We start from the raw sequence: 16580 nt of genomic DNA on the forward strand, positions 1-16580 counted from the left end.
CAGCGACTTCAAAACAAATTGGCTACTAATAATGGGAACAGAATTTGGCAAATGACTACCCTAGCTAGTCAGTAACATTTGTTAAATCTGTCTTTTTTATTTTTGCTGTAATATAATAAAGCTAGTAATCTGAATATATTTGCTATTCAATGGAGAGTGATAACTACTATAATTATTAATGCAATGCCAGTCATTTAAACATGTGATATTCAGTATGAATAATAGTCTTTCTTTTAAAACGATTTTCACTCCTACGGTAATAATTTCATTACTTACTTCATGTCTTGTTATTATTACATGGAGTATACCTAAATGCACTTCAGAAAAGATATTGCTGACACTTTCAATTTTGTTTTAGGTCTAATTAAACTTCTACCATAACAGATCAGGTATTTGGGGCTTTCCAATATTTCATTTTTATTTTTTAAGAGCAGGTGAAATGCCACTGGAACAGATAGAAATAGGAAAGCAAGCTGTTGTGGCATGATTTCATAGGTAATGCTGAGCCTTTCCTCCTTGTGGAAATGCTGAAGGAAGAGCACCAAGTGTCTCAGGGCACAACTGGACATCAGAGCTGACACTGGAATGTATTGCTGCTCAGATGGGATGCTGCAGATCTTCATAAGGCAAAGCAGGCATGTTGAAGCTTATGGGAGTATTGGAATCTGCTAGAGAGTAGGAGAAACCCTAACTTGCAATATTAATCACCGTCTTCAAGCCTGTTAAGTTTCCATTAGCAAGTAAGTAGTGAGATTAGATCCGAACACAGGAGTACCAAATGCATCCTGCTGATGGAAAGGCGGGTGGTCTGATTCTCCTGATAAGCATTTAAAAATAGTCTCAGGCACAAGAAACATGCCAAAGGGGATACTATCCCAGAGAAATTGCAGGAGGGGTCACTTTGATTCGCGTTTTATTTGCTTGTGTTCTGAATGTAGCACGACTTCCTGATCTGTGGCAGTTGTATTTTTTAGCTCTGGATCAGAACCATATACTGGAGAGAAATTTGCTTTTTTTAACATGGAAACATTTGTGGAGAACATTTGACGAGTGAAATTACGCATCTGGCTGCATCACAGCTTTGGAGTCAACAGAAGTATCAACTGATTGTCTTTATCGTACAAGCAATGAATAAAACTGGTATCATGTGAGAATTCCTTTATTCCAAATGAAGAACTAAATGGTATTTTGGCTCCCTGTTGCTGAAGTTCTCCATGGCTCATAGGTGCCATTTTCAAAGGAGAAAATCTATGTGCCAATTTGAATTGCATACGAATGCTTTAGTGCCTAACTCATTAAAACTGCCTTGCAAATCCTGGCTGACAGATGTCAATAGTCAGATATATCACCCATTGTGCAAACTGCTGTAAAACTGGGTTTATTGCATGCTGGTATAGTTCAGGCAAATGACCCTGGTTTATACCACAATAGAAGCTAACTTTTTTTCTTTAATAGACACACAAGAAAACTATTATTGATATTTCTTGGTTTATTTCAGGATTATAATTATATATGTATATTTATCAATATCATTGTCCTTTATTAAGTAGGAAAAAAGTCTCAGTTTTGTATGTAAGAATTTCATGGCTTTGTTCTTGGTAAGTATTCACTTCCTTAGTTTTCTGCTGTCAGATAAGAAAGTACATTGAAAAGTAGTTGATTCCTTCAGCTACTCGATGGAAAATTAGCTTGGGAGAATAGCTTAATTTTGTGAGGCAAAAGGAAATTATGATTTTATACCAAAATAGGGTGCATAAAAGGCAATTTCTTGACAGTTTGTCATGAGGTACTGATGGGCATATATGCAAAGCTTTGGAAATTAATTTAATATGGGATGGAAGCCAAAATGTAATATTGTTTTTGGGCCTGTGAACAATTCTAAGTTTACTATCAACTTACTGCTAAAAGTCATTGTTACAGCTGATGGGACTGTTTCCTAGACCTTATTAAGATATTGATTTCATACTCATTCTTTTTAGCTAGATAGTTCATTGTATAATCTGATGATACAATATATCTTTTGTTGCCATACTATTAGTTTATTTTTCTCCTAACTTTTAGTTAGAAGTGCAAGCCACATTTCCCCCATGTGACACAGTTCTATTTTCAATTCTGGCCCAGCTGAAAACAGGAAGGTACTTCTAAGTTAGAGTCAAGCCAAAAGGCTTGCCTGTTTATTAGCTCCATTATTTAGGCTAGAAAAGAGCTGAGCTGATGTCACACATACAGAAGATAATAACATGGTATATTAGATCATTAGCGCTCCCAAGAAGTTGTGGAAGATTCAGAGAATAACTGAGGTAGGAAAGGGCCCCTGGAGATCATCTAGTCTAACTGCCTGCTCAGAGTAGGTCACCCAGAGCAGGTTGCTCAGGGTTTTGAATATCTCCAAGGATGGAGGGTCCTCAGCCTCTCTGGGCAGCTTGTGCCAGCACTTGACCACCCTCATAGTAAATTATGTTTTCCTTATGTTTAAAGTTCATTTCTTGTGCTAGATCCTCTTGCTTGTCTCTGGGCACATCCAGGAAGAGTCTGGCTCTGACTTCTCTGAGAAGAGTCATGCTAGGAAGGCACTTAAAGCCTCTCCATACAGATCTTAAAGACGGAGGACCAGTTTCTAAGGCTATATGAGAAAACAGTATTCTTAATATTCTATTTGATGTCATTTATTAGTGTTACATTTTGATGTGTTTTTGGTGTTTAAAATACATTATCACTCATTTGATTAAAAGAAAAAGCTTTGATTTTACTCGAAAAAGAGTAATTCTTCTTAAAATTTGTTTGTTTCTGAGAAAACAACACCTTCTTATTGCACACTCTTCTCTACTGCCTATTAGAATAAGTCTCTAAAGCCACGAATAAAATTAATATTAATTTTTAAAACAATGTACTTTTACAGTGTCACCTCTGCTGGCAGAAAAATTGATAAAAGAGAATGACTCCTTAGTAATGAGGGTCTAAATGTCATTCACATGAAAATTTACTGGAAATTTAAAATTTTCAAGGTAAGCAGTTCTTTTTAAAATTTTCAGTCAGTGGGGTAGCTTTATTTTTGGAGAATGGAGTATCTTGCTTTTAAGAAAAGCAGAAATACAGCAAGGAAAACATCCAGATACTTGCTTCACAACATGAGGAAGAATCTTATTAACCTAGCCTTCCATGCCAAAGGGCAAGATAGTTTTTCTCAGTTAAAAGTTGTGTAGTCTTTCTGGGTTCGTAATTGTGTAGTCTCTGAGAAGTGCATGTGAAATCTCTTGTTTAACAGCAGCAAACATTTTGGTAAATCTCCATGAACAATGAACACAGTACTCTAGCAATAGAAACCTGACATGGATTAATGAGAAGTATCTGTATTTCTTCAGCGTTTAGACGTTTCTTCATTATATAGAAAATTTAAGGAAGGTTCTGAGGGGTAGTAGACTCAGAGACTGCACATGGCTGTTGCCAAAACTCATGTCATAGAATCATGAATGATTTGGGCTAGAAGGGATCTCACAGATCATGTAATCCAACCCCCTGCCATGAGCAACCAGACCAGGTTGCCCAAAGCCCCATCCAGCCTGGCCTTGAGCACCTCCAGGGATGGGGCATCCACAGCTTCTCTGGGCAACCTGTGCCAGTGCCTCACCACCCTTATAGTAAGGAATTTCTCCCTTATATCCAATTTAAATCTACCATCTTTTAGTTTAAAACTATTTAATTACTCCTTGTCCTGTCACTACACTGCCTGATAAAGAGCCCCTCCCAGCTTTCTTGTAGGCCTTGAAGTCTCTTGTTTGTTGTAGTCTGTCACCTTCAGAAAATAGTGTTGTCTGGCTAGCTCTTTCTGTGTGTCATTATTAGCTCATAATCACCACTCTTCACTATCATTCCTAAACTACTAAAAGGTGCTTGCAGGAATGCTTCTTAACTATCACGGTATTGTCCCTCAATTTTGGATGCACTTCTGTTCTGTCGTGTTTTTCAGAATTTAACTATACTAAGTATTTTTTTTTTTTCTGCTCTGAAATAAGACAGAAAAGGAGTGTTAGCAACAACATTTGATTGTAATTAATTCATTTTAGTGTAAAGCTTTTGAGAGTCAGGGAAATTGTCTTTGGCTTGGGTACCAAACCTGCATGCCTCCCATGGGCTGCTGCATTGCTTTGCCCCACCCTTCCCTCTGTCATCACTCTTGTGGAAGGCTCTGCATTGTGGTAGAAGGATAGAAGGTTGTATCAGGCCTTTTCTCCTCTGGATGCAATGGTTAAGAGCAACAGCTTTAGTTTCATCCTTGCTAAATGTCAAATTTGAATCTGGTTTTGTGGAAAATAAACAGATCTGTCATTACAACAGGTAAACATAAGGTTTGCCAATTTGGCCAATTCATGTTCTCTGTTAAAATAAAAATATTTACGCAGGAAATGGCTCTTCTATACCTCTGACAACATTATGAATAAAATTTCTGTATTTATGTTTTTATTTTTAAATAAGTAAAAATCATGGCTTGATTTTTATGTAAAGAGGAAAAAGGAAGACTAGATAGATCGGTTTCCAGTATCATTATTTGCTCATTTGAAGCCTGCAGGTTTTTGTAGGGGCATCAGGCTTCATGTAAATAATTTTTTGCTGCTCTAATGAGACATACGTGCCTTGAAATGATTACTACTTGAGATGAATACATACACTCAGACTGTCTAAGACTGACTTTGGCAGTTGTTGGCCTACAAGAAGTCTGCAGACTTTGCCTATGGAAGATAATTACAGTTCTTTTGGGAAGTAAAAATCCCCTCTTTTCAGCAGCCACAGAATATGTGCTTAGACATCATGGAGCATTGCCTTGGATTATAAGCAGCCTAATTTTATGCACTTTAGCACCTTTTTTTTTTTTTTTTTTCTGGGCTCTGCTGGCAAATCAAATGTTGATGTAGAACAATTTAGGCTTTCATGGAACTATGAAAACTCATGCCATCTAACAGCAAAGAGGAAAAACATTTCATGTAGAGTTTAGTAAATTCATGGATGAAACTGGGTGACAAGGCTTTTAGAAATTGAAACAACTAGTCCATGGTGTGTCCAGCTTGCTAGTATGCTCAAAGTATGACTGGTATTGACAGCATCTATTTGTACCATTGTTGTACTAATCCCAGCCCTCGAGTCTTCTGCTGTTTGCATACTGGGATTATTCCTGACGTTCCGTTGTACATCCTGTCTTCTCAGGAGTTTCTCATTTTTATTTGTAGCAGTATAAGAGAGGCTGCAGTAGGTAGCCAGGAGAAACTGGTGGGATCTGCTGATGCCATGAGAAGTACCAGAGCACCATCAGTCCCTGGTGTGGTTTGTCATGCTCATGTGCTTAGATCTGTTACCAGCTTTGTGGCTGCAGCACGATTTCCCACCCAGGTTTGAAAAGCAGGCGTTGGTTGGGTCATTGGTTATCATTTTAGTTCCATTGCAGAATCGGGTCTGGTCCACTTTCTTTGAGATTTAGGTCTCTTATATGATGGAAATGTAAGATGTATTGTGTTTTTGTTTGTTTGTTTGTTTAATGGGTGTAGTAAAGTGCTTGTTGCTTGCAATGTGGGGGCACTTTAAAAAAAAAAAAAAGAAAAAGTATTCCTTAGTTGCGTTCAGTTACAAGGGATTAGGGTTCATGACGCTGGCAACATGGTCTATTCCTGTGAATGAGGGCTGAATGAGTGAGCCTGGCATTTCCAGCTTCTGAGTGTTTGAATTTTATGACCTAATTAACATTTTTAATGTAATTCCTTATGAGTGGAGTGTGTAGTACAGATTATTGCTTTATGCAAATTGGTTTTTGAAAAATACTGAAGAGAAAATGAAAATATTCCTTTCAGAATGACAAAAAACAAAACAAAATGCAACAACCTTCTCATGTAGGAAATATCTACAAACATTATATAAAAGGTGCTTTTTCTTATCACTGGGAAAAATTTGTATTTTTCCTCTTGCAGTTTTACTTTTTTATTCATTAGGCAGTAATAATTTTGAAAGACAAAGCATTTACAGGTCCTACATTTAAGTACAACAAAACAGAAAAGCAACAGGAGCCTGCTTTCAGTAGTTGTTGCATTACAGTTCCATTGCGTCATGAAATTTAACCCCCTCCCCCCGAAATATTTTTAGTTTTGAGGTGGATGAATCTCTCTCAAAAAAGGTAAATCTCTATAAACTAAATTGATTTAATGTTCATTCATTTTTAAATATTTGCACATTTTCTTTGTGCCAAGATAGTGCACAAATATTTCACCTTATCATGCAATAGGTCTCCTTCAAACAACAGATTTTTGTGTTTATTAAGAAATTTTGAACTTCTGTTGTCACTGAATAGCCTGCAGCTGTTATGAAACATTGACTAATGATTGCTCTTTCATGTACATCAGCAAGAATTGCTTACCTGAATGGTATTATCAATTATTTGTGAGCTATGGGAGTGTTTAGCATTAAAAACTGCTTCAAAATCTTCTGAATGGAGCAGTGGTCCAGGCTTGGCTTGTCATAGGAAATAAAACTGCTGCTTTTGCCTGGACTACTATCTAATTGTTTGAAATGTTATCTAATTATCTAGCACTCTATCTAATTTCTAGCTATAAAATTCCTGGATACCAACATTTTTGAAGCTGTCAGATGTATAGGAGGCAGCATCGTGTAGCTCTGGGGCTGAAAAAGAAGCGTGCTGTGATCTGACCTGAATTCACATGGGCTGTAGATATGAATACCTTGAGAAGGGTCTAGAGGCTGGTCCTTCCTTGGGGCAGGGATTGGTCTGGACAGCGCTAGGATGACCAGTTTATTAAAAATATGCACCATGGTATTTTGTACATGGGTAGATACAGATGGTAAACTGAGAATTACAGTTTTCTCCTATATGTTGCTTGTACAATTGAAATTCTTATCTGAGGTGAGATGAAGATATTTAATTCTGCAAGTTATGCAATCTAAAGGGTTGCTAAACTACTTCTCAGCTTAAATTTCCAAATGACTTTATTTTTTCCTTTAAAATATTTATTCTTTAAAGAGATGCTTTCTTTAGTTGCATTTTGCTCTGCTGTCTGACACAAATTCTACCTTTTTAGTACTGTTCCTGGCTGAATGGAAAAAAAGAAAATTCTCCAACCTTCTTTGCCTGTTTTCCATGTGATATAATGCCTTTTGTGAGAGGCACTAGTAAGGAACTTAGGTGCATAAAACTGTGAAATACATGAAAATCCTAAAAGCATCATATAAAAAATTGAATGTCTAAATGTACAAAGCTCACACAGCATATCATCCTACTACATATTTAACAGTTTTTCCTGAGCAGTAGGCAGCTCATATTGGAAAGTTCATGAATATTTTATTCTGTGAGATGAAAAATAACCATGTAGCAAACGTGCAAGACCTGCATTTTTTATTTTGTTTATTCCTTTTGGGGAGCTTTGTTTTCAAATGTGTGAATCAGCCTTTCATCTCCCACAAACCTAAAATTATTCCCATTGATTTTGTAGTCCTCACTGCTGAGGGCAGACCTCATCTGTTGGAGGTTCCCTTAGTGAAAAACTGAGCTAAACAGCAGATAGATCATGAAGGATTCTTTAGTCTTGGGGCAGTTCATGGGGAAAAAAAAAAAAAAAAGAAAAAAAAAGATGAAGAAAAAAGAAGAAAAAAGGAAGTTCTGAAATGATAATGCTGGGTATCAGATTTAAGATACAGTTCAAGCCCTTTTTGCTGCTGTGAACAATAACATTCTGTAGCTTTCTAAATTGAGAATAGAAGCAGAAACCTGGGATATTGGCAATTTGTTTGTTTGTTTGTTTGTTTTTATTATTTATTTATTTATTTATTTATTTTTGACAGAGGAACTAGCTGAAGAGAAACTGGCCAACCTCTGTGGAGAAGTTCAGCCTAGGCCTGGCAGTCATGTTGTTGTAGTTCTGCTGTACTAAAGATGGAAGGTAAATATGAGTTATAGGTAGAAATAATATCTTTTCTTGGATTAAAAGTCATAAATAGAGGAAATAAACAAGGCTTTGTCTGTGTAAGCCCTTGTTCACAGAAGAAACAGAGAAAGCAGAGCTTATAGATTTAGAATACATTCCCTTTGAATTTAAATTTATTATGTAGATCATCTAGGCAATTGAGAGAAAAGGGCTCCTGCCTTTAGCAGAGAGAGCTGTTGTGATGGATCATATTTTTTGATCAGGGGGTGGCAAGCCTTAGGCTGGCGAGATTTGCTGGCATCCATATTTTCCTTTGAGGCTAGAGGTATGTTAGGGGAATGCATGATCTTTTTTGTCTAGGCAATTATTTTGTCACTGCACTGGAATTTCTTTTACTGCCTGTTGACAGGCATCTGTTCAAATTATCCTAATGCAAATTTAAAATAGTGTTTTATGACTTTTTTTTTTTTTTTTTTTTTTTTCCCTGGGAACTCTTGAGAGCTTTTTTTTACCCTCTGCCCTTTTTCTTTTTCTAAAGGGTATTTTCTTTCTTTCCTATCATAAATCTGCTTAGCTTACATCTTACTGTTATTTTGTATGTTAATCAGAGAGTTCTCTTTTCTGTGGCAAGATGTCAGGAGAGTTAACTGAACATGCCAGTACAAGTTCCCCAGATGTCATGTCACATGCATGGCATCTAGAACAGAAGTAAAGGAGTGATCTGCATGTATTGTAGTTGGAGGCAGCGGACAGGAAAGCCTTCAGCAGCTGCCAACATTTATTTATTACAGATGCTGAAACCAGGCAATCATTCTGCAGCTGTAGTTCAGAGGTGGCCAGAAGATCTAAAGAAGAACCAGCAGCTGAATAATTGTCTCTCTCTTTTTTTTTTTTTTTTTAATGGAAATATCAGTAACTGGTAATCAAATTCTAAAATGGACCCTCGCAGCAAAGCATAGATGCACTAAGACAGCAAAAGCACCTGAGCAGCTCATGGCTAGGGGAAGGGGGCAGAAATCCATGGAAAATAGACGGTTTACATCAGCTACAGATCTGCCATAAATCTTTGTTTTATGTCTCTAAATCCTAAAATGGACAATCATTTTCCAAGTATGTTTACCCTGTAAATCAGAAAAAGGGATAAGCCAAAATCCATACAAAACATGTATGGCAACCATAACTCCTCTTCTGAAACTGAGGATTGAAACACCGTTGTGTACCTAAAAAGAAAATCAGGATAGTTTGCGAATTGTTTAATGAAACATGAACGTCTGCACATACAGCAGTTGGAGGAGGGAACAGAAGGTTTTGTCACAACCTGATGAAGGGATAATGTGATGCTGAACCTCATGGGGAGCAGAAGAAGCACTGAGTGTGCTGCCTTTCTTCCAATTCACATGGCCTAAAGAGAAGACTGTATAAATGGGTCTGGGCTTGTCTCTCTTTTAGGGACTTTTCCTTGGCAGATCTATCAACAAAAATGAAGATAGAACTTATAAACAGTAAAAATACTATATATTCCCATTTGCACTGTTTTTTGTTTTGTTTTGTTTTTTGTGCATACCTTTCTTGAAAGGGTGGACAGGTGGATGTGAGGATTAAGTGCTGGGGTGTTGGAATTCCCTGAACCCTTCTTCAAATTTTCAAGTCCTGACCACTTTTCTTTTTGCAAGTGAGCTTGAAAATGCTGCAAGTCTTTGAAGCCTTTATTCTTTCTCTCTCCATTTGTTTATACCAGTAGAGTACCGCTCCTTCAATACATTCATGCCCCTTAATCATCACTGACTCTGAAGGTAAAACAGATGGAATTTGTTTGCTTATGAATTATGCAAAATTGTAGTTTATTAAGTTTCTGCATTTTAATGGGCAAATGAGCTAATGGCTATGTGGGTGGGCTGGGTACTCTACAGAGTGTATCTGCGTAGTTGGACTCCAATTGCTTCAATTCACTAACTGTGCTTTCAAGTACACCTGTTCTCCATTGTGATTTTCAGCTGGAAAATCTGCCATCTGGATACCGATCACTCTTTGAACAAAAAAAGTAAGGCTATAGATTTAGGTCAAAAGTTTTTTTTTCTTTTTCAGCTAAAAAGAATGCACTTTTTTTCATGGAACTTGATAACAGAAACGACTATTTGTTGAGAAATATGAGGATAATTAGAAAGTGAAGATTTTCATATTGCATGCTAATGAGTGATGAAAGCTGAAAATGAGGGGAACATGTGAAGTGTATTGGCACCACTTTCAATTTTGCAGATTGCATTTAATCAGAAACTGATTTGGCTTGAAATGAATGTTTGTTGAAATTCCATTTTTTTTGTGTGTGTGTTCTGAGAGACAGTATATAAAGCTCCACTGACTCTTTTTGATTTAAAGGGAATGAACTGGAAAATATAAGCAGCAGTAGAAAAAAAGGTATGTTATTTGGCCATTGCCTAACTTTATTCACATTATTCATAGACAGGAGATGGGATGCTCATCTTACTTTATTTTATAGCTGGACAAAGTTTGATGGAACATTTAAAAAAATCAATTTCCCATTTTGGTTTTGAAAGACACTATGGCAACTCAACTTCATAATAGTAGCCCAGAAACACACAAAAATATATTACAAGATACCTGGTAGTGTAAAAAAATGAAATAATTAAGGTGGGAAAATTAATATTTTATATTACTTTGAGTATTCTTGTAAGCATGGAGAGTTCATGGCTATATAGTTGACATTAAAATGAATTGATATCTAAAGAAAAATAGAGATTGTAACTATTAGCAAATTAATGTTCAGTGGTTAATTAAGTTTATAGCTTCTCTTTTTATTAGTGTGGGAGAATCAGAATCTAAAAAGATGAGCTGTAGGATGCCTTTACATACCGTGGTGACAGTGCATTGACCTATGCATGATTGCACAGCTTTAACCAATGCTCAAATGTGGCCATTAAATGAAAGCCTGAATGACAATTTCCTCCTCTGCTAAGGGCAAAGACAGATTCCCCTTTACTGCAGACGTCAAAGATGGTGCTACAGTTACCTGTGGGTTATCACCAGGATGTAGGTTATGATGACCAAAAGATGAAGAAATAATTATTTATCCATTTGTCATTTGGGTCTTTCAAAATGCTCTAGAAAGGTATGTTAATGCTGAGATGAAAAGCTTTGCTTTGAAATGAAGTAAGCTTACACGTTTATTTTCCTCAGGGAGTGGTAAGCTGTAGGAGAGGACAAAGAACAAACAGCTTGGGAAAGAGTAGTACCACCAAGTCACTCCAGTATCTTCCAAAATAGTCAAGGGTATCTTTTTGCTACCTCTCCAGTCAGTACTTTGTGGTCATTATTGCTTCCCCTTGCTATTTTTATGCCAAGGAAAGTGATTTTAGGTGTTGATGTCGGTGGTTTGAAAACACTCTTTCCCCTTCAGAAGGGAAGGGCCAGGCTGTCAATACTGCAAGATGCACCCACGACGAGCACTGCTGACAGCTGCTCACTCACATTTGTCATCGTTACGTAAATTGCTGTCTGCCAGAGATGGGTACTGTCTGACCACGAAGCAAGGGGGTTCACTGAGCACACGGACCTCTGGGATGAGCTGTGGGGTTGGGGCTGAAGGGGGGGGTGAGGGGGTGGGGTGGGTCTGCTGCTGGCCTCAGCACCTTCCTGCCAAGATTTAGGGTTTGGACCAGTCACTCTGCCTTGACTGGGTGATATGTAGTCCTCGTTTCTGGAACTGACTGGGGTAGCTTTTGTATCATGTGCACGGTGAACTGAACTGCTGTGTCTGGGAGAAAAGTCAGGCTACCTAACTATTGCCTTCCTGAGAAAACAGCTCTAAAACTAAAGCAGCTGGCAGGCTTGGAAAGAAGTAGTGAAATACTACTGTAGGCAGAATAAAGGGAAAGAATAATTATTAATCCGCAATGGGACAATAGAACGGTTTTCATCTTTACAGTATAGAACAGTTTGCAAAAGCTTTTCTGAAGACTTCATTTTGGTCCAGTTAGTGTGAGATGATGTATGAGAAAGTTCTAGCTGAGTGTATTTAAAAACTAGTGTTAATTACAAATTGACCTACAACCTCCTTGCTATTCAGGTGCTTCTTTTTCAAATTTATCTCTATATTTTTATGTTACAGATAAGACAGCACTAGTTTTAGTCCAGCAGAGTAATATTCCACATTGGCCAGTATACACTAGTATTTTAGTGATCTCTAGCTGCAACAGCTCCTACAACAGGGGATTTTATTTGTTCACAAGCCTTATGTTGCTGTAATGTTTAAAATTTTCAGTCAGATTTCTTGATAGACTGATTAAAAAATAATTAAAAATCCTACTTTTTTAATCGAAAGAGATGAGAGCACTTCGGTGATTCTGTTAGAGGTAATATACATATTTGTATATATAAATATTTATTTCTAAATGAAGGTAAGACTACGAGCAGCCACAAAATATGCAATAAAAAGTGAAAACTTTTTGAAGGTAGTTAAGCTGGCCTTTAAGATGGACCTTCTTCCTCGGTACTGTGTTTCTCGGCTGCTGTGAGGGTTTGGATCCTATGGCTGGACCTGCTGCACTGGTGGGCTGGATGGCAAGGGGCCATGGCACAGAGAAAAAAGAAAAATCAGGAGGCAGGAAGAGGTGGGCGGCTGAACTGCACGGTGACTTCTGAAGCACGACGTAGAGGGTGTTTGTTTGGTGGTCTGTGGAGGCTGCAGCTCCACCAGCCCTTGTGTGCTGCACATCGGAGCCATGCAGCACGATGGTGCCTGCCTGACCCTACTGCAGTGCCCTGCCTGAACAGGGCAGGAGATGAGCAGGGACTGAACCCTCTGTGCTCTGGAGGTTCACTTCTCTGTGACAACAGCGACGCAATATGATGCAGATTGCTCTTGGTCACAGGCCGTTTACAATGTAATTAGTGCATTTAGTCAAAGTATAAATAGGAAATAACCATCCATATAAAAGTATTTGTTGTGTATGATTTTTTTTCCCTAGTGTGATAAATTAACTAGTAGGAGATTTCATGCGATTTTCTGATGTTTATTAGCTATTGTGCCACACCATACTTTAGAAAAAATTGTCTGCAATTTTATGTAACTGTAGAAAAACTTTAAACGAAGAGTTCATGGCCAGGTATCCCAAATGACAGGTCCAGGAAACAGTAATTTTAGTTTGTAATGTGTTTTTAGCTTTACTTCATCAACTATTCAACTTGTTGGAACAACAACAACAAAATATTTTATTTATTTTATTTATTTTATTTATTTTATTTATTTTATTTATTTTATTTTTTCTGTGCAGCTTGTACTTGGTCTCAGTTACCATGTTGTTCTTTAAGGAGTTTGTGAGTTAGAGGACAGGAGTGCACTGAACACACTTTCCTTTATGGTGTCCCCAGTCAGGCCATTCCTGGCATTAACACACAGCACTCCCAGTTTGTGCACCATGGTCAGACTCTGTTATACACCAGCAAACAGCACTGGATTCTCCCAAAGCCTGGGATCCTGCTTAACCTTCTCCCTGCTATACAACAAACCACAGTTGTTTTTTTTTTTTTTTTTTTTTTCTTCCCTTGGCTATCACTCCATCTGCTTCATGGAAAAACATAAGCCAAACTACAAGCATGATGATTCAAACCATGTAAGATCTTCATAAAGTATCCAAAGGATTTCTATCCCATTCAAAGCTTCAAAGCCCTTTTCACTTTTTTTTTTTTTTTTTTTTTTGGAAGAAACAGCTGAAATAGACTTGAACAATTTGTTAACTGCTCATGCAGTTAGCTGTCCTTGTGTGCCAAATATGCAAGTACCCTTCACTCCAAGTGATTTTATCACATTCATAGTTAGAAAGAAATGATATTTCTGGTACTCTTCCAGTATTTAAAATAGGGCAAGAATATATATACATGTGTGTATATATATATATATATATTTACAAGACTCACAGCAAAACAGCTTCTTCTTTTGTGATGATTTCACATGTTCTGTATTTATTCTTTTCCCTCTTAATTTTCACCTTCAAACTGATTCATAGGATTTTTTAAATCTTTCTGTAACGTCACATTTTGTCTGATACTAAGAAATGTTTAATCTTGCACTCGTGGCTGAGATAAAATAAGTACGGGGAAAAATAGAAAACTGCTTTGAGGAAAGGAACCTTCTTGCAACTTTGAGAAAATGGCAGTGTAACTAAAGCTGAGATATTTTATTCAAATCCCTTCTCTTCAGCTGTTCATAGCACATTGAAAATAATGTGATAATTTATCATATTTTACTTAATGGGCAATTTGTGGAGACAATTTGTATTTAATTCTGAGAGAGAAAAGGGAGTATTATTTTTAGATAGGAAAAATCAGAAATACTACCTGCAGTGTCTTTTACTGGTGTGAGGTCAGGGTTCCCACCCACGGAAAGCACATAGCTAGTGGTATGAAAAACTTTTAAAAGAAGCTTGTAAAGGCTACCTGAGCAGCAAAATGATACTCCATATAATGTTTGAAAACCTGTGACAGAAACCATGTAGGCTGAACTCAAATTCAGTCAAGAGAGAAGGGTCTTTCCACCCTGATTTCTGAATCCATACAGACAGTCTAACTAAGCTTTTGACTGTGAAATTTTCTGGTATATGTGGCAAATAGTATAGGTAAAATAAGGAAATGTTTTTTCTTGTGGCAAACTTTTATTTTTATTTATTTATGTATTTATTTTGTTGACAGCAGCATGAAAAAAGGCTAAACAATTACTACAAAACACCATATAGCTAAAATATCAAATAGGAGGAATACTTTTCTAATAAATCTGTCCTCTTGCAAGAATATTTACACAGAAGCTTTTCAAGGAGAACTTTTGCAGTCTGGGTTCTAAGCTGGGAAGGATGTCTGACAGCAAACCTGACTGTCAGCTCTTGATATTCCTTATTATTATCACACAGGTTAGTGAAAGAGTGAATTCCTATTATCATCTTGATCTGTGTAATCAAATTCACTGGAGCTCAACAAGTTCTAAAAAAGTCTGTGCATAGCAGTAGATAACTTATTTTTAATTCTCTGTGTTGGAGATGCACTGAGATTTCTGAGATTGTTCTGAGATAACTATTAATAGCACCATGCACAAAGAAGGTCTGTAAAGCTTCAAAGGGCCATGCAAAGCCTCTGGGGATGCTCAGGCTTACTGCTGTGTGAGACTGCAGAAGAAAGTCATGAGACTTGCACACTTCAAAAGTCAGGACATGGAAAAGTTCAAACACTGCATGCAACTTCACCTCCCCTTTTCTGCTTGTGCATTACAGTTTGTGCAATTGCTCAAACAGTTTCATTTTTTTCAGTGTTTTCTCTTAGCAGTTAAGAGATTTGATGATAAAAGTATGAATCATGTTCTTAAATAGTGTTTATTGCTATTAAGCTTTTTAGCTGAATAGAAATGCAAGCTTTTTGCTCTATTGCTGCTTCTTTGCCTTAAAAATCCATGTCTTTTGTTGTTGTTGTTTTGATGTTGTTGTTGACCATGACCTTGTCTATTAATGATCTCTCTTTTCTACCTAAGCAAGACTCTGTTCGCAAATGCCTATCTGGTACATAATTCACCAGTGTTTTAGTCTGTGGTTAGCATTTTTATGAGCTGCTGGAGTTGAAAGATTACACGTGAACAGTGCTGTCTGCCAATATTTAAATATAATCTATTAAATGTATTTGATTTCCATACCAAAAAAAAAAAAAAAAAGCAATCCTTTATAAATATAGGGCTATACTGTGTGTGTTGAATCCTAGCTCCATGGGGCTCCTGTGCAACAAAATGACTCTGGGGTGGTGCAGACACATATGGGTTTAAACCCGCCTAGGAGTATAGTGGATGGTAAAAAAAAAAAGTATTAATGTAAAGGTAAAAAAGTATTAGGATAAAGGATTTTTATGATCAGATGAAACAGTCTGAACAAATGTATGGTGTCTGAATAGTTTTTATGCATAAGTTGTAGGTGATATCTGGTAGATGTGATGTATATTAATTGCCTCTGGCATTAGCTATTGCTTACTAACCAGTTAGTAAACACATACAGTAATGTCAAATGTGTGAATAGAAACTATACTAAAATATTTGTACTTATGTTTGTGAACTGTTCTTTTCCCCTGCATGCTGAGCCAATTTACTTCCAATGCCTTTATTGCTGAATTGTCATGTTTTGCTGAAACTACTGCACTTTAAGGCTGATTTTTTTTGATTGCATAGTTCAGTCTTTTTTCTTCCCTGTGTCCCAAAACAGAGGAGTTCTAAAGCTAGTGGTGAACTGGAATGTTAGCAGGGGATGACAGATAAGGCAAGACTTCTGTAGATAATATTTATGAAAAAGTATTTTAGAGGAAAAAGCTCATAATTACAGCAAAGAAGTAAGTCAGACACAGTCTTTATTTCCAGTCCTGGAAGAAACTTTAGGAAGCTGTTTAATATTTTTACACGTCTTTGTTTTTGTTTCTGTAAAATGAAACGGTAAAGGTATATGGGAAGCCTAAACTAATGCAATGCTGCAAATTATGTGAAGTCCTGTGGATGTGTTAGATGGGAAAAGTAGCAACTTAGTTCTGTATGAAAATTTACCTTAATTCAAATTAACTTGATTACCACACTAATTATTTTTTAATCTAGAGCATAAAGCACACTATTGAGTAGCTCATGTATCA

At 36.9% G+C, this 16580-nt stretch overlaps 1 protein-coding gene and 1 long non-coding RNA gene across 12 annotated transcripts in view; both read left to right on the plus strand.

The window, feature by feature from the left end:
• The window catches only part of KCNC2 (potassium voltage-gated channel subfamily C member 2), a 99129-nt gene that overhangs the window by 28561 nt on the left and 53988 nt on the right, over window positions 1–16580 (plus strand). The gene's annotated exons all lie outside the window — the stretch shown is intronic.
• Window positions 7839–9435, plus strand: LOC311422056. The gene is made up of 2 exons (XR_014685167.1): window positions 7839–7934; window positions 8711–9435. It is a non-coding gene; the product is annotated as an uncharacterized lncRNA (long non-coding RNA).

The sequence above is a fragment of the Aythya ferina genome, assembly GCF_964211825.1.
Source record: "Aythya ferina genome assembly, chromosome: 1".
Taxonomy (NCBI): Eukaryota; Metazoa; Chordata; class Aves; order Anseriformes; family Anatidae; genus Aythya; species Aythya ferina.